Here is a 19,298-nt window from a genome sequence, read left to right as displayed (position 1 = left end):
CCAAGATCAGGTATCACAACATTGCCCTGAGACTATATGGAAACTCCTATGTAAATGGTAATTAGGGATTTCTTGCTTTCTCTCTCTCTCCCACTCTCTCACTCTTTTAAAGGCCATAATGGCTGTGTTTGTTGAGAGAAAAAAGGTGGGGAATGAAGGTATAAATGCTTACTGTTTAAGAAAAGCTGGTCTGCGCCAATATATTGGAGAAACTATTCAAGAACAGTTGATCTATGTGAAAATGTAACCCCTGAAATGTTGCCAAGGTCACAGAGACCCAGGGTGATCTCCAACACACAATGAGTACCATTTGTGTATTTGTAAAAAGCACTTGGGTAGTGGGTTATTTTTGCATTATGCATCTCGTTGGAAAAAAGCAGGGAAAAGAAAATGCAGACTGGTGGTGCTTTTACAGTATTTCATTTCACTATCCTTCTTATGGGGTAACTAAAATATTAGCAGTGCCCTGCTTATGAGATATATGTGATCCCTTTCAAGGTGGGCGTTAGCAGCAGTGTTTCTAAGTGAAATACGAGAGCAACATTACAATTTCCAAATTCAATTTCAATAATTACATTAACATGACAAGGTTCTCAAGAACTGCCAAGGACAACAAAACTGAACTGTTTACCTTGAGTAGCACATTTCACTGTGGGACTCAAATTTTATACCACAGCCCACTTTACGTTGTTATCCATTTCAAACACTGCCACACAGCAGTGGGTTCTCTCCACCATTTCCACCTTTTTTGTTTGTTTGTTTAATACCATCCATTTACATTTTGCCTTCTACTGGTGGTTCTCAGAACACCATTTTATAGGAATGGAAAGACACCAAGAAATTTCACCTCAAGTCATGTGAGACTGCAGCTATAGAACGCACAAACTCAGTTCCTGAGTGTTGAATAAGGAATATTTCTTTCTCACTGATTCAAGAAAGCCAATTTCAATTTCTCTTTATATGAGAAAGTCTCAGCTGGTCTTTATTAGCATGGTACTGAAATGTGTGTCCCAAATTTGTGAAATTTTTTAAAAAAAGAACAAGAGAAGTCATACTTTCTCTAAGAACATGTGCACGTATTTCTTCTTAGGAAGCCCACACACAACATGGTGAAGAGTCCACTTCACAAAAATTTGCTTTCTAATATTTAAAAGGCATTGAGGTGAAGCCTCATTAAGAAAGATGGAAATGGTCCATTACTACAGACAGAGAAGGCCTTTCCCGGGATGGACTATAAACACTAAGTGCAAAGTCTAGAGCCAAAGGAGAATGTGAAGTTTGCAAGTTTGCCTCTTCCAGAAGGAGAAAATATTATTTCAGATGTTATGACCCATTATTTTTCATTTTTTAATCTTTTCATGTTTTATATTCATTTATATTATAAAGGAAGATTTTTATTTTAAGCATATTTCACATTGTATTTTCTTTTTGCTAATACAAATTAGTGACATATACCAAAAAAACCTAAAATTGTTCTTACAATCATTAATAACAATTTAAATGTACTGGACTCCATAATGCTAGATTTTCTGCTTCTGTAAACTTCATGAAAACCCTGCAGGACTGATATCCCCATTTTACAGATGAACAAACTGAAGCTCAGAATGTAGAATTACTCAAACTGAACTCCAAAGTTCATTATGCCACATTTCCTCAGGAAATAGTACATTCATATACCATTGACGAAATGCATTAAAATATACAAAACTTGAGTTGGAAGCTTACCTAATAAATTGTAAAAGATTTTCAACAACCTACCTCTAGTAATTCACCTACTCAAAAGCTGATAGTTAAATGAAACCTGAGAAAATGACCTGGGATATTTCTCCATCCCTCACTAAACAAATGCTTGTGGGTCTTTAAAGGTTCAGTTCAAGTATCACATCTTCTGTAAAGTCTCCTTACTCTCCATACCAATAGAATTACTTCTTTACTGGGTTATAGAATTTACTTAATGATTAAACATGACTAAAGATTACTCTTTTTTTGGTCTTCAGCTCCCAGTACAGTACACCATACTTGTTCAATAAATCCTTGTGTTCAATAAATGCTTGTTAAAAGTATATATGAACAAATAACAGCTCAACTATGAGATCAGATAAAATCTCATCTCACATAGTTATAAGTTAAATCTTGTATTAAAGCTCCTCTAACTTTAACATATATATAAATCACATGGAGATCTTATTAAAAGGTAGATTCAGATTCAGTGGGTCTGGGGTGAAACGTGCATTTCCAGTAAGCTCGCAGCTGGTGGCAGTGCTGTTGGTTCCCAGACCAACCACCCTGTGGGTAGCAAGAACGTAATCTACTGGGACAACACATTCCAAACTTGGTGAATTGTTTAGAAAGCCGTATGTTCCTCTGGGATGTTAACCTCCATTTAGACCTGGCACCAAACCTCAACTTATTAAACTTAAAAACTACGGGCAATTATGAGTTTATGTGAATTTCCCTAAATGAGACATAAGTTTTTTTGAAAACGACCACTCTTAATGAAGTTTGCAAGTACAGCCTCAAGACAGTGCTTTATATGTCAGAGGGACTCAATTTAATATTAAAGTAAATTAAAAAATTAAGTACTTGAGGGTAAAAGCTATCACTGATTTGTCTCTTTGGCACAGGGCTTGGCATGGTGCCTCAAACACAAGAGAGCCTCAATATATAAATGCTGAATGAATGAATAAACAAACAGGCAAACCATTCTTTCTCTGTAAAGCATCAAGTTTTCATCATCCTCATCAATGCCAATTTGAGGCACTTGATCAAAATTGTAACTGATCTGGTAAGCCCTAGCTATTAATAAATCTGCAATGTTCTAGGGGTCATACAATCCCTATGCTATTCCATTTTTGAATGTTACCTTTTGTTTTGTTTTTCCTAATTCTACATACACTGCCATTCCAACATTTCCTTTTTGCTGTGCCAGGATTAAAATGTGTGGCCACTACTGTTTTAAGCTCAGGATTACTGCCACTTCAGAAACCACTAGTACTGAAAAGATCACTGTTAACCATATGATGAAGGCCACTATAATACTTCTTAAGTTTTTACTTTGAAGTATCATTTACCTTTTAAGTATCAAAGTCTTAACTTTACATGTACAAAAACTACTGGAAGATACGAATAAAACTTCACATTTATTTTTCATATATGTACCTGTTAATAGGCTTTTGTTATCAGAATCCAAGAGTATTTATCTGCAGAAAATTACTTCTCATAATATTCAAAAGAGGATGTGATTGTTTTATAGAATCAAGTTTTATTGCTTTATCTCTGTACATTTCAGCAATAAGATGTAAGTGGAATGTATAGTGGGAAAGTGTTAAAAGTGTTTAAGTTACCAAACAAGCTATTAAGTGTTTAATGTACCACACAAATATTAACCACTTACTATGTACAATGCACATACTAGGATATTCTGAGAAATATAAAGATAATATCTCAATAAAGCTATAAGATACAGACAACAAAATTGCAATAATAGAAAAGGTGAAAAAACTGTTTTTCAATTATTATTTTCCAACTAAATTTTAAAATAAATTAAGTTTTAGGGGCACATGCTGAACTAAAAAAAATGCAATGTTGGTCCGTTCCTTTAATCACTTCTGCTATGGACTGAATTGTGTCATCCCCAATTCATATTCCAAAGCCCTAACCTCCAGTGTGATGGTACTCAGAAATGAAGCCTTTGGGAGGTAAATAGGTGTTACATGACATCATGAGGATGGGGCCCTCATGATGGGATTAGTGCCCTTATAAGAAGAGACACCAGAGAAAATGCACTGTCTCTCTTCACCACATAAGGACGCTGCAAGAGGGTGGCAGTCTGCAAGCTATAAAGAGAGACCTCACCAGAATCCAACCATGTTGGCATCCTGATTTTAAACGTTCAGCTTCCAGAACTGTGAAAAAAATAAACTTCTGTTGTTTAAGCCACCCACTCTAAAGTATCTTGTTACGGCAGCCCAAGAAGACTAATACAACTTCTCTGATTGACTTTTATACTTTTACATTAGAATTATTTTAGGTCATAATTACACTCATGTAATTTACTGCCACAAATGTACTTTTATAATATAGTAAGAGGTTTAGAAGTGGAGTTAGTAAATAAATATCAATTCTTCAATTGCCAATTGTTCATAAAAGTGGGAAGAAGGAAAGAGAGAATTTTACATTTATTTAACAAGTAACTCAGAAATAAGCTTTAGGGGAGAGGGGGTTACCTCATTAGCAATAAGTGCAGACATGCAGACATTCCCCTACACAAAACCTCTTTCAGCAGCATCAGAAAGAGAATGCTTTCTGCATGTGTCACTTCTCAGGTCCAAGCCTCTGGCAGGCTTCTTGTTATATGCAATTAGCTCCATGCCAAGATTTAGTACATTTCATAATAAATCCCTTGACCACATTAACTGTAGGCTTGGCAAAGTTGGAAAGGCTCTATTCACGAAGACAGAAAACAAGCCACACAACTTACCCCACAGCAAAACGCACTTGCTAGATGCCAACACACTACAAATTTCAACAGTCTGCCATGCCCTCCCTTCATTCCTCTCCCTCTATTTGGGGTAGAGGAGGGGTGAGAAAAATACAACCTGCCATGCGACTATGATTAAAGAGCATATAAGGGCAAAAAAAGCTACAGACAAATTTGGTGTGTTTACTTCTTCTTCCTCCTCCTCCTCCTAAATCTTGTTACTAGCTTGTTCCTTTGACCTAACTCCCCAAACCACCCACCCAAAAAACCTAGAGTCACTTCACAGATGAGATCCAGAGTTTACCCTCATTTAAACAGTAACCATCTGTTGCCTGCAGGAAGACTGTGGCTCCTTCTCAGGTTTCCCTTTTTGGAACATGAAGGCTGGGGCACATTATGGCTATTCTGCATGGGAAAGTTCTCTGCAGGACAGCAGAAGCAATGAAAAAACCAAGGAGGCACAGAACTAATGAGCCCTTCCGCTCATATCAAAACAAAGCACAACACCTTTTATTTGTTTTTGATAAACACCTTTTGAGAAAGAATTAAAACTACAGCAGTACAGAGAGAATATGCATGAGCTCTGGAGTTGTATAAACGTCAATTTCAATCTTAACTTGTTTTCACTTTACCAATTAGAGCATCCGTTTCTTTATCTGAAAAATAGAGATACTACAGAGTTGACGCAGGGCCTAGAAATGTTTGGCTCAGAAAATGCTTATAATACACAAGATTAATTCTAGATATTTTATTTTGCAGTATTATTACTGGAAAAAATGTTAATCACGGGCAAATTAGATAAAAATATAGGAAGACAAAAAATAAAGTATCACTATTAAAACTCCATTAAGTTCCCTTTTAGATAACACATTTGAAACATGACCAATGTTAAAATTTACAACAAAAATTAATTAGGCGGCCTCTCTTGGATCCCCTGCAAGAGGCTCCTGGTACTGACATCCTATTCCTCTTTATTATAAATTTCTTTCTGGTTCTTTAAGGCTCCAATATATATTTAAAATAAGAAAAAATAAGACTCTTAAAACCTGTATTTCATTTATAAAAACTATTGAAATTTTATATTATGTACTACAAATTTTAGAATGTTTTATAGTGTCTTGCTTTTCCAGTGTAGGAAACAATGGTTTCCTTAGAGATATGATTTCCTTGGAGATGTAACATTATGATATATCATGATGTATTAGAAATATATCATTAATAGCATTTCTAACAATAAAATCAGATAAAATAATTTCCTACCATGTAAATAATCATACAACAAAATATCTGAAATTGGGACTAGCCTAGAAAAGTCAGGTTACTGGGTCACTTAGTTTATGGGTGCAAGCAAAAATTTACAGTCAGCCTTCCTTTGCCTCAATCCCAGCTTCATCACTTACCAGCTTTGGACCAAGGTACTATTTAATCTCTCTCTGCTTTAGTTTCCTTATCTGTAAAATGATCAATATCAGCACCCACCTCTTATAATTGTGAAAAAATTAAATAATGTTTAGAAGGTGTTTAGAACAGTGCCTGGTACATAGTAAGTGCTTTGTATCATTATTATCATTGTTATTATTCATGCTATTATGAAAAATCATATGGTCCTTTAACATCTGCCTACAGTAGAATATTGCCTGCACAGCAAAGATCTTTTTCTATTTTCATTTCTTTTCCCCTCTTCTCTGATTTAATCGGCGTATCTCACCTCTACTTTTGTTTTAGTCTTATAATGCATATTTATTTATTTTTAAATACTCACCATCAGTCCTTTTACTGATGTTTTCCTAGTCATGATTTGGATAGATACAGCTCATGCTCTAATAGATTCCTCAGGAAGAATTGATAGAAAATTCCATAAACTCTTATATGTTGAAAACTACTTTTCTAAAGCCTTGTAAATTGAAAAATTGTTTGGATATAAAATTCTTGATTGCCACTTTATTTCACTGAGTAAAATAAAAAATAGTAACAATAACAAAACTGTTCCATTGTTTCCTTGTATTGAATATTGGTTTTGAATATCTAATGCTAGCCTAATTATTTTCCTTTGGTAGATGACACACTCTTTTTGCCTGTTAGCCTTTAGAATTTTATGATCATTGTTGAAACAGGCTAAATCTCCAAGTTTACTGTTTGGGTTTAATTTGCCCATGTAAGCTCTTTCAATATGTAGGGATTCCGATTTTTTTTCTATTTCTGAAAAATTTTCTTGGATTACAGTTTTAAATATTGGTTTTGTGAATTATTGTTTTTCTTCTTCAGGGAGTCAAGTAATACAAGTATTATTCCTTTATTGCCAGTCTTCCATTTCCACCACTTTCTCTATGACCCATTTTGCTTCGTGTCATTTGTATCCTCTTGGTCTTTTTTCTGTTTTTCTTTGATGCCACTTATTAATTTTCATTTGAATCTATTCTCTCTTGGGTGTTCTGTAATTTACCTTCATTTTTGAGATAATTTTGTCATTTTCTTGTATTTATTTACCAAGTTCAATACACTAGTTTTTCATCTCTCCCTGCTTTTTCTATTTGTTTTTAATTTTTAAATTTCTGATTAAAGGTATTTTTCTTATACCTAAATGTTTGAGTATATTTAAATGTTTAGAATGTAGACACAGTTTTCTTCTGCTTTGTTTTTGTTTTGCTTTGTTTTTTGCGGGGGGCAGGGGTGAAGGTGGTATTTCCCTCCATTGATTTGTATGAGAATTCACTATCTGATCTTTTTCAATAGATTTGTATGAATTTTTATTTTCTTTTTGTTTATTTTGTGATGTGAGGATATTTTACACAATTCCTAGTTTAAAGGCACCTTTTTTTGTCAATCTGGCAAATTCCAGGTGTCAGCAAAATTATTTCTTTTATACGTTTATTTGTTTTAATAGTAGGGGAGAAGGGTTATGAGTCCTCCAAGTTTGTGGTTCTCCTTTGTTTTACAGAACCCTAATTTAACCCTTTTCCTTCTTTTCTCCTTTCCCATTCATTGCCAAAGAATCGCTCTTCATTCCTTTTTACCTTTTTTCCCCTCCCCGAAAAGCAATGCAATTGGAGGACTGTCCCATAAAATTGTTAATTTGACCCTTTAAATAGCGCATACTTTGAAACCTTTTCCCACAATCTTCATCCCATCTTCCCAGTTTCTTTTTCAGTATTTTCAGATTTGAGGTATATCTAACCTATACAGTGGTCTCTCCAACTGTTCCTTAAGTTCCCTTGCCAGTGTCCCTCTTCTTCCTAAGTGATTCCCAGTCTCTGTGTATACCACAAAGCACTGCAGCATGACAGGGAAGGGGCAGGAGTATGGAGGACTGCAGAACTTACAGTTATTCTGCAGTCATGTCATTCTCTGTCTTCAAGTGATGTTGAGTGTATATTTTTGCATAGAAATGTATTAGTGGTAAATTAATTTCACATCCATTGGGGAGGAGATTTGAAGAGGTTACTGTACTACCAACTCTCCACTGTCTTCAGTTATCTGGAAGGTAGGTGGTCATTTTTTAAAACATGTCCCATGACTTTTAAAAGAATGTGTATTCAACAATTTTGTAGCATAATATATAACATAAAGCCATTATATCAAGTGCAGTATTTGTAGAGCTCAACTTTCCAACATGCTTACACATTTAAGACCTGCTTGGTCAATCATTAACAGAGAACATTATGCTCAAATCTCCTACTGAAAATTTGTTAACTTTCCCTTATAATTCAGTTAATTTTAGCTTTATAAAAAAATTTAAACCAGACTTCAGATATAAATTAGAAATTGTATCTTTCAGAATATTTTAATCTTTTATCAAATTGTAAGTCTTTTTTATCTGTAGTAATGCTTTTCATTCTTAAAGTGTTATTTCTTACTATATCTATCCAAGCTTACTTTTGATTATTATTTGACTGATATATTATTTTTCACTTGTTATTTTTAACCATTTTTAAATTTATAACTTAGGCATAGCACTTACAAACCGCATAGACCTGGATTTTTGGAAATGCAATGTTAACAATCTTTGTCTTAGAACTGAAAAGTGCAGTACCTTTACATTTATTGTAACTAAAGATATATTTGAATTTATTTCTATCATCTTACTTTGTGTTCTTCATTTTTTCCACATTTACTAACCTTCCTTCTGAAGGGAAAGTTTTGTTCCAAGTACATCCTTTCACCGTGAATACCACATTTCCGGGATTGTGTGACCAGGGCTCGGTCACATCCAGTATTTTTCTGGATTCGTGTTTTCTTATTTCTTCCTTCTGAAGATTTAGCTTAGTATCTTTCCAGGTCAGCAACATGTTTTACAATCATATTAAATAATTAGATTGAGCTCTTTAGATTACATATATTTTTAAATCCTAGATGATTTTTTTCAAAATATTTGTTCTGCCATAATGCCAGAAATGGAAGTCATGTCCTTTTTCTATATAAACTTAACATTTCCTTCAAAAACCACAAAGTGGTCAGGCATTTGGGCAAAATGTCTTTTCTTCCCTGAAGTTTGAAAAATAAAGTTTCTTCCCTGGTGATAAATATGTTAGCACCAATGGCTGCAGTTATAAAACAAAGATATTTTGTATTCTCTTATTACGGTTTTTAAAACAAATCAGAATAGGAAAATGTCCAAACTCTACCGTTCTATGCAAATTCTTAGCAACAGGCAAATGCATTTGTCAAATCTTTCTAAACCACAATAATAATGATGTGCTAAATAAAGGAGCAACATCTTCAACTTGCTCCTTTTTACTTAGTCATCTTCTCAGTGATGAGATGGAAAAGGCACTAATATCTGTTTATCTGTTTACTACTGCTGCAAAAATAAGCTACCCTAAAACTCAGTGGCTCCAAACATTAATTGCTCATGAGTCTACAGATCAAGATGGGAGGATCTTCAGGTCTCAGCTGGGTTCCCTCAAGCATGTGTGGTCAGGTACAGGTTAGGTAGGTGGCTCTGCTGATATTGGCTGTTCTGCCTTACATATTTTTGGTCAGCTGGCTGACGGCTGGTCTGAGAGGGCCAGACTCAAGTAAAAGGACTTGGCTCTGCTCCATTTAGCTGCTCCCCTTCCACCAGGTGAGCCTGTTCGTGTGCTCACAGCAGTGACAGAGTTCCAAATGGAACAGAAGCAAGCAAGACCTCTTAAGGCCCAGGCTGGGAATTGGTACACCATTACTTCTGCTGCACTCTATCAGCTAAAGCAAATCACAAGGCCAGCCCACATTCAAGAGCTGGGAAAACAGACTTCACTTCTTAATAGGAACAACTACAAAGTCTTACTGCAAAGAGTGTTAGATACACGGAGAAGGGAAGTCTGGGGGCATTGTTGCATTTACTCAACCATAATCTGTAAGTATAAAATGTATGTTTGCAGTTGATATTTCGTAAGATGTCATCTTATTCATGTCTGAAAATTTTATTAACACCTAAATAAGGTTATGAAAAACTCTAGAACCTCCCTAGGGTGGTTATAACTCTTATCCAATTTGAAGGTATCCTCCATTTAACTGACTTGAGGTCAGCTTTTTGTTTGTTTTTTGTTTTTTGGTTTTTTTTGAGACAGAGTCTCGCTCTGTCTCCCAAGCTGGAGTGCAATGGCACCATCTTGGCTCACTGCAACCTCAGCCTCCTGAGTTCAAGTGATTCTCCTGCTCAGCCTCCCAAGCAGCTGGGATTACAGGCTCCTGCCACCACACCCAGCTAATTTTTGTATTTTAAGGAGAGATGGGGTTTCACCATGTTGGCCAGGCTGGTCTCGAACTCCTAACCTCAAGTGATCCACCCATTTCAGCCTCCCAAAGTGCTGGGATTACAGGCATGAGCCACCACGCCCAGCCAAGGTCAGTTTTTTATATGAAACTGGAACAGTAGGCAGTTAGTTAAGATGTTTACTCCAAAGGGCACTGAAAATCTATTAAAGGCTTTCAATTGAGGAAGTTAAATCATTACTTCTGAAACCTTGGAAGACCACCCTGACTTCAAGGGGGACATTAGATCGGCATGAAGCAGATTAGAGTCAGAAAAATATTCTTTTAGCAGGTTGTAAGTTATACAGTAGTTTAAAGCAAAAGATGATAGTGCCCTAGGATCAAGGTATTGACAGTAAAAATGCCTAAGAGTTGACAAAATTTGAGGGCTAGTTAGGGGTGGAAGTGAGTATACTGTTAAATGGGTATTCAACACAATTACTAAGTGCCAAATACTCTGGTAGTTTCTAGGGAATCAACAGTCCATCTACTTGTGAAACTTTGAGCTTAATGAAGAATAGAGACATGAATCAAAAAAAATCACATGTTCCTCAAAGGATTACTGAAAAAGCATTTGCTTTACCCTTAGTCTAACAATAGCTTAACTGCAAATTGATCCAATTTATTGACATATCTTTAATACTTCAAAGGGACTAAATAATTATTAGCACATTAATATGTATTACAGAATATATTCCTTAATACATATACAATATATTCCTTAATACATGTATTGAATTATAAAATATATTCTCTTTAGATAAAAAACAAGTTATTAATGAGCTGCTTGATTTTTTTACATGAACAATCTCAAATATTTTGTAAAATAGAGAAAGGGTGTAAACAACAAAGAAATGAGCATGTGGATGAGTAATGAATATGAGATCCTTGGAGAATAAGCTATCACAGTAATATCTGATTAGTAGCAGAGAGAGAATATAAGATAAGGCCATCTATAATGTTAACATGATAGGATGCAAAAACTCTGTTTTGTCTTGTTTGAACAGAGACTCCTTTGAGACTCTGATAAAGTTATGGCCTAGAAAATATACACACACAGAAATCTGGCATGTAGTTTCAGAGAGTTTACAGACACTCTCTCCCTCAGATGCACATCACTTTCTAATAAACAAACAGCTCTGGACTAGAATCCAGCTGATACAGTTCTCTCATCAGTGGAAGAAGGGAGGTGAGCTCGGTCACTTTTCGAACTCTATTTTCAAGGCTCTCTGGGATGACGCCTGGAAAGGCAGATGAGTAGAAAGAACCCTGCACTGAGAATTGGGTGCAGGCTAAAACCACAAGGGAATTCAGGGAAGGAAACACACACACACACGCGCGCGCGCGTGAAAGAAAAGGTCACTCTTTTTGATAATTCAGCCTAGAGCTAGTTCTGATCCTACCTCTAAGCATTCTGAAGGTGATTCAGTTTGCACTGCCAACCAAATCAGAGCAATGATAATCTTGTAAACCATGAATTCCTACATTTGAAATCATGAAAACTGATAATCTTTACAAAAAACAATTAATTCTACTTCTATCCCACAGTCCAGAAGGAGATCTGAAGACCCTCCCTATGAAAATCACAAACACTGTATCTTTCAAAAGTACTGTAAGTCAGACTGATCTAAATTCAAATCTCCACCCTACCAATTCTATCTGGGTTAACCTGTATCAGGTAAGTAAAGTCTCTGATTCTGATTTTCTTCATCTGCAAAAAGAGGATTATAAAATCTCCTCTGCTTTAAAGAGTTATTGACAAGATAAGATGAAACAACATATGCTGAGTGCTTAGCACAGTAGAAGGCAGCTATACCAAACACCACCACCTGAGGTGAAAGGCAAAATTACAATTTTCAGCTAAATATTTGTTATTTGTACTCCTGTTCCCCACTCTCAAGCTAAACTTTGATGAAGAGAAATTCTTGTTTCCAAGATAAGGCAAAGCTATACTTGTTCCCATATGAAAACATAAAATATAATTAGTGAAATAATTGTTCTTGCATCCTAGAAGAGAAAAAACACAAAAGACTATCATGTTCCCTCTGCATGCTATGAGGAAAATATTCCTCTATGGAAGGGGAAATAATTTTTTTAATTAAAAAACCCATGGAAAGATGTCATCCTCCTCAATCCTTCCATGGGAAAAAAAGAAAAAAAAGAGTGAGGGGGACAGTAGCATAGGAACCTTTTTCATCACAGTATTTCCAAACTGGCTGTCCATTAGATTCCCTACACAGCTTTTCACACATTCTTGAGTTTGAAATTCAGAATCACAATCTTTCAGAGATGAGAATCGGGTATTTTCCAAAGCCTCATTAATTTAGTCAGGTGCATAGCCAGGGTTGAGAAACTGTCTTATCCCTAAGTCTTTCCTTTCACTTATAAACCACTATAGGATATCTCAGCCTGTTTAACAAAGATTATTTTTAGAACTAAAAGGCAGCTTAGCCATCAGATGAGGTGAAACCAATAGCCTTATTTTACGGCTCAAGAAAAAAGGCCTAGAAAGGTTGAAATATTAGGCCAGGCGCAGTGGCTCATGCCTGTAATCCCAGCACTTTGAGAGACCAAGGCGGGAGAATCACCAAGGTCAGGCGTTCGAGACCATCCTGGCCAATATGATGAAACCCCGTCTCTACTAAAAATACAAAAATTAGCTGGTTGTGGTGGCGCACACCTGTACTCCCAGCTACTCAGGAGGCTGAGGCAGGAGAATCGCTTGAACCTGGGAGGTGGAGGTTGCAGTGAGCTGAGATCACACCACTGCAATCCAGCCTGAGTGACAGAGTGGATTGCAAAAAAAAAAAAAAGTTGAAATATTACACTTGCCCCAGCCTTGAACTTGAACCCAGCTCCTCTCATTGCCAAATTCTTCTGCTGAAGATCACCTACACAGTGACTTGCCGAGGACACATGACCTGAATCTATTGATGAGGAAACACCAAAACCAAAACAAGAAACATTCTTCTAAATAGGCATGTGTCTGTGGGGGAGAGGCCCTATATCCTTCAACAATAGTAATGTTACAGCCAAATTCACAGAGACAGTAAGCAGAATGGGGGTTGCCAGGGACTGAGGAGACTGGAAAATGGAGTTCGAAGGTACAATTTCAGTTGCAGAAGATGAAAATGTTCTGGAGATGGATGATGGTAATGGTACAAGAATGTAAACATACTGAATGCCACGGAAATACAAGTGAATACACACTTGAAAATGGTTAAAATTGCCCATTTTATGGTATACACATTTTGCTACAATAAAAAATGGCAATATTATGCAAGGTAAAACTTTAGAATTATGATGTTGCATCTTTTCCACACACAACAATTTTCTGACTTTAAAAGTTGATTAAAATATTTTAGGGCTGGACCCAGTGGCTCAGGCCTATAATCTCAGCACTTTGGGAAGCCAAGGAGGGCCAATCACTTGAGATCAGAAGTTCAAGACCAGCCTGGCTAAAATGGTGAAACCCCGTCTCTACTAAAAATATAAAAATTAGCCGGGCATGGTGGCACACCTGTAATCTCAGCTACTTGGGAGGCTGAGGCATAGAATCGCTTGAACCTAGGAGGCAGAAGTTGTAGTGAGCCACGATCACATCACTGCACTCCAGCCTGGGTGACAGAGTGAAACTCTGTCTCAAAAAAAAAAAAAAAAAAAAAAAAAAAATTATTTTAATGGTCAGGTGCAGTGATTCATGCCTGTAATCCCAGTACTTCAGGAGGCCAAGGCAGGAGGACTGCTTGAACTGAGAAGTTCGAGACCAGCCTGGGCAACACCATACAATCCCATTTTCAAAGAAAAACAAAACAAAATTACTCTGAGGTGGTAGTGTGTGCTTGTAGTCCCTGCTACTTAGGAGGCTGAGGTGGGAGGATTGCTGCCCAGGAGGTTGAGGCTGCAGTGAGCTATGATCGTGCCATTGTACTCCAGCCTAGGCATCAAAGGGAGACCTTGTCTCAAAATAAGTAAAATAAAAAGTAAAAATAAAAATACATCATTTAATGCATTGTTTTTAGGGCATATTTGCTGTTCTGCCTTGAATTTATGGAGACAAGTTAGAAGTACAGTACTCTGAAACTCTGCCAATTCTTGAATGAGAACCAACCAAAGATATATAATGCTTCAGCTCTAGGGCCATCCTGCTAGGAAAATTCTATTTTTTAGTAAATGAGAAACACACATACACTTAACAGCATGTTGCATGTTTTTTAAAAAGTCAAAAATTATGAATAAAATAATAACTGGTATTATTGTCATTTTATATAATAAGATGTTCCATAAAAATATTGTTATGATCATCACTTCTCTTAGATACTGGATGAATACCACAAATAACAAAGCTATAACTAATTAAATTCAAATTTAGTCTAGGAATTCCAAACAATCCATACGGTTGGTATAACCACACTATTTTCAATATACATTGTTTTTTTCTTTTAAAGTATCAAACTTTGTATTAAAAACTGATTTTTCACTGTGTAGTATAGTCTTGCTCATATGCACACCAATTTAATGATACAAATATATCATGAGATATAGTTATTAAACGAAGTATTTTTCTACTCCTAATTCTATAATAATGGGGAAAAAATTTAAAGATCTTCTGGACCAAACAACAGGAAAAGAAAAATCACTGGATACTAGAAAAATAAGAATCAAATGTATTTTATTTATTTTTATTTTTATTTATTTTTGAGACGGGGTCTCGCTCTGTCACCCAAGCTGGAGTACAGTGGTGCTAACACGGCTCACCGTAGCCTCAACCTCTGAGCTCAAGTGATCCTCCTGCCTCAGCCTCCTGGAGTAGCTGGGACAACAGGCACACCCCAGCACACCCGGCTAATTTTAAAAAAAAGTTTTACAGAGACCAGGTCTAGCCATGTTGCCTAGGCTGGTTTCAAACTTGTGGGCTCTAGGAATCCTCCTGCCTTGACCTCCCAAAGAATCAAATTTAAACACTCAAATCCAAATGTTTTCCTTGACACTTTTCATTAATACATTAAACATTTTAAGAGTCCCTTGTTCTGTTCTATTCTACCAGGAAGTATAAGGTACTGCTAAAGAGCATAGGATTTACAATCATATGACCTGTTCAAATACCAGCTCTACCATTTACTCGCTGGATTATCTTACATAGGTTACTCAATCTTGCCTTGCCTTAGATTCCTCATTTACAATCACTACCTAAGATTGTTAGGAAGAGTGAATGACAAAATAGATCCAGAAACATACCACATAATTCATCTATTTTTGCTATTTAAATTGTCATTTTTTGGTTTTCTAAATCTGGAAATGAAATTATAAGAAAAAATCTATTAAACCTGCCTGAATATACAATGTGAAACTGCTATACTTCAATAAATTCATTAAAATAGAGGGTAAATAAATGGTAGAAATATTTGATATAAATGACAGTCAAAGAGCTGGCCATCTTAATTACATAAGGAGGTCATACAAATTAGTAATAAACTAAAACTGTAATAGACAAACTGGCAAACACATGAACTGGGAACTCACAGAAGATGAAATACAAATGCTTAATAAGCATATCAGAAGAAAAAAAGCACAACCTGTTAAATGAAACGTATGGGAGGCCACTGATTTGGACTGAGCTTCTGTACTAGGCCCTATATACCAGACAAGACCAAAATGGAGTCACTCAGAATGCAGTCATTATGTGGCTGGGAGCCACATAATCAAACTGAACTTTGAAATGGGCCTGTTTTCAGAAAAAAAATTAGGAGACGCACAGCAGCCAATGAGGAGGAGCCTAGTTTACCTGGGCCAGTATAACAAGAAAGTCCTCTCTGTTTTAATTCTGTAAGGAAAGTTATGACCAATTCACTTTTCATTTCCTGTTTCTGCTTTCTTCAGCCCTTTCCAGCCTATAAAAATAACGTCCTCTGCTCAGCTCATGGGAGCGCCTTTTCTAAATGTTTAGATGAGATGCTACTGATTCATGAATTGCTAATAAAAACCTAGTATCTTTAAACTAAATTTGTTGCAATTTTGGTTTTTAACAAACCTTAGAAGGAATTAAAAAATAGCATATTAAAACAATGGAAACCAGTCCCCTCTATGCTCCTGAAACAAATATTAGTCATACAGCATTCCTGAAAGCAATTTTGCAATATGCTTAAAGAGCCTTTAAAAATGTTCTCATTCCTTGATCTAATTATTCCACTGTTAGGAATATATCCTAGAAATAAAACCTGAAATAATAAAATATAAGATGATACAAGATGGTAGAGCCATTAAAATTTTTTTAGAAGACCATTCATCAATATAGGCAATACAATTCCAATTTAAATGCATATACACACACACACGCACACACGTGCACGCACACAAACACAGGAAATATAAAAGTGCTGATATTGAAGTGGTGTAATTTACCTTTTGCTACCAAATTTGTCTAATAAGCATAGATTATTTTCACTAATAAAAATACTGTTTTTTCTATTATTAATAAATATTATACTTCTAGACATATATAAAATGTATCTCAGTGTATTTGATAGTTGATATCTCTGGAAAAATATGTTTGCATTTCAGTTTCTACTTTCCTTGGCCTCACTTTCTTACAGTTTAAAAACTTAATTTACCTGCTGAGCCATTCCCACTGTTCTGGCAAATCTTCAAAAAAACAGACATTATAATTCCTACTGGGGGTAGGGGATGTAGGATCTAGATTAATTTAAATTAATCCTAAAATGTATTTCTAGAGAAAGGTGCCTATAGGCACCCGCTCGCTCTCTCTTTGCAGAGCTTAGGGCACAGGCAGTGGTTTTCTCTGCTTTCCCATTTACTTCAGTTCACTAACAGGAAATGCCAAACCTAAGGCCAATCCATCTGACTGGTTCTCTAACCCCATCCCAACTCCTGGTAAAAGGCCCCTTTCCTCTGGGGTTAATTACTGATCCCATCAACAACTGGAAGCATGACTCAAAAATGAACAAAACCTTTTCCAAACCCCTCACCCTGAGAGGAAGGTTCCTGATGCCCTGCCCCACACTTCAGATGCTAACCTTTGTAAAGAGACAGCAACCCAAATCAAGACCAATTATTTCTAGCTTACTCCCCAACCATCCCTCTCCATGAAGAAAATTCTATGATTCTGATACTTGAATCAATGTGAGTTTTTACGCACAGTGGCATAATACGTGACCCAACTGAAACTTACTATGCTGAAAATCTAACCTCACAAAACTTAGCCAGGGGAAAAAAATATATATTGTATTTATAGCCCCTAAAGGAGTAATACTAATACTTGTAAAGTACATTATTTCTGCTTTCTTAATTAAAATTATGCTACCATCTTTTAATATGGTTATTTTTAAGCAAGCAATGAAATATTTTATAAATATGCAAAAGTAAGTTTCTGAAAACTTTACTGAGTAGATTTATAAGGATTTAAAGTATAAAAAATTTTTGATAGAGTTCACTGGAGTAAAGTCAAACCCATTAAGAAGTGTAACATGTATTCATCCTACATTTGTTCATGTATTATTAGAAAAGATATATCAAAAGAAAAGCACATCCTCCCATCATTATTATGAGCCAGTTCAAATTATCCAAATAGTATTATAGGTTTTCAGTATAGCACTGAAGTAAAGAGCAGGAGGTCTCAATGTAATTCCAACTCTACCACTTACTATCTACATAATCCTGGGCAATTTTCTTAATTTTCCAATGCTTCAGTTTTAACATCTATAAAATGGGAATATTAACAGAACAGTTTTTCACAGACTTGTGAAGAACAAATTGAATTCATTTAAAGCATTCGTAATAGCATTTGAACACTGTAGCACACTATAAAAATAGCTATAATAGGTGCAAATTCTTAGAAGAGTCTCCAAGTTAACATTCACTAATATATGTGGGTCAGAGGTAGGGCCTCTGAAGTCCACACCACCTGTTTCACATTTGCCCTCTAAAATGAGTGACACCAACTAGAACTATCAGCATGAAAAGTATAATGGATGGATTTGCTTTAAAATGGCATAATTTTGTAATCTAGTTTGTATTAACCTGAAACATGTTATCGTGATGATATCAGCAATGGCTGGTAAAAGGTTATTACCAAGTATGTAAATGTTTGAGGAACAGACTAAGTGTGTAGGCCAACATTTCAAATGAAAAGCACAAGTTACTTTCTCATTATAGAACAAATCCACATCCACTTTGTCATGTTGATTTACACCAGTTTCCTTATCTTATGTGTTTTTACTGATAACTAAAGGAACAATTACAGATTCCATTCATCTTACAAAATGTATTATCTTTCTGTTAACTTCAGCATACCACAAAGTCAGAATGTCAAAAAGCAGTAACGATGCCTACCAAACATCTCAAATTATTTAATAATTACTATGACCTTACCTTTATCAACAAGGCATGAAATGACCTTCCTTTCCTTTCACATCTAAGAAAGAGTAGGCTGAACTCCACCCTGTCAAAAAAGAGACAAAAACTGAATTGCTATTTGTGCCTCGAGACAGGTTTATTATTATTTACCAGTTCAAATGGAGAATCATGGTAATACATAGTGAAATTGGGGGGTGGGGGGGAGTACAGTTCTTCCCTTTTTTTCTTTTGAGACAGAGCCTCGCTCTGTCGCCCAGGCTGGAGTGCAGTGGCGCAATCTTGGCTCACTGCAAGCTCCGCCTTCCGGGTTCACGCCATTCTCCTGCCTCAGCTTCCCACATAGCTGGGACTACAGGTGCCCACCACCACGCCTGGCTAATTTTTTGTATTTTTAGTAGAGACGGGGTTTCACCGTGTTAGCCAAGATGGTCTCCATCTCCTGACCTCGTGATCCGCCCACCTCAGCCTCCCAAAGTGCTGGGATTATAGGCGTGAGCCACCACGCCCAGCCTCATTTGTTATTATTAACAGCAAAGGTATACAAAAATCAAGCACATCTTCCCATGATTATTATGAACCAGTTCAAATTGTTAAAATAGTATTACAGGTTTTCATTATAGCACTGTAGTAGAGATCAAGAACACCTCAAAGTTCTAACTTTTGGTGTAATTTTTAACAAAGCTCTAACTTTTTACTATAGCACCTCAAAGTT

The 19,298-nt window shown here is 36.0% G+C and overlaps 1 protein-coding gene across 1 annotated transcript in view; it reads right to left on the bottom strand.

The window, feature by feature from the left end:
• Positions 1–19,298, bottom strand: part of BMPR1B (bone morphogenetic protein receptor type 1B) — a 398,101-nt gene that overhangs the window by 261,590 nt on the left and 117,213 nt on the right. The window contains exon 2 of the mRNA XM_030819142.1: positions 18,602–18,671. The gene's annotated coding sequence lies outside the window, so the exon portion shown is untranslated. The remainder of the gene's footprint in view (positions 1–18,601; positions 18,672–19,298) is intronic.

This window comes from Nomascus leucogenys, chromosome 9 (genome assembly GCF_006542625.1).
Source record: "Nomascus leucogenys isolate Asia chromosome 9, Asia_NLE_v1, whole genome shotgun sequence".
Taxonomy (NCBI): Eukaryota; Metazoa; Chordata; class Mammalia; order Primates; family Hylobatidae; genus Nomascus; species Nomascus leucogenys.
This window is presented reverse-complemented; position numbering and strand designations above follow the sequence as displayed.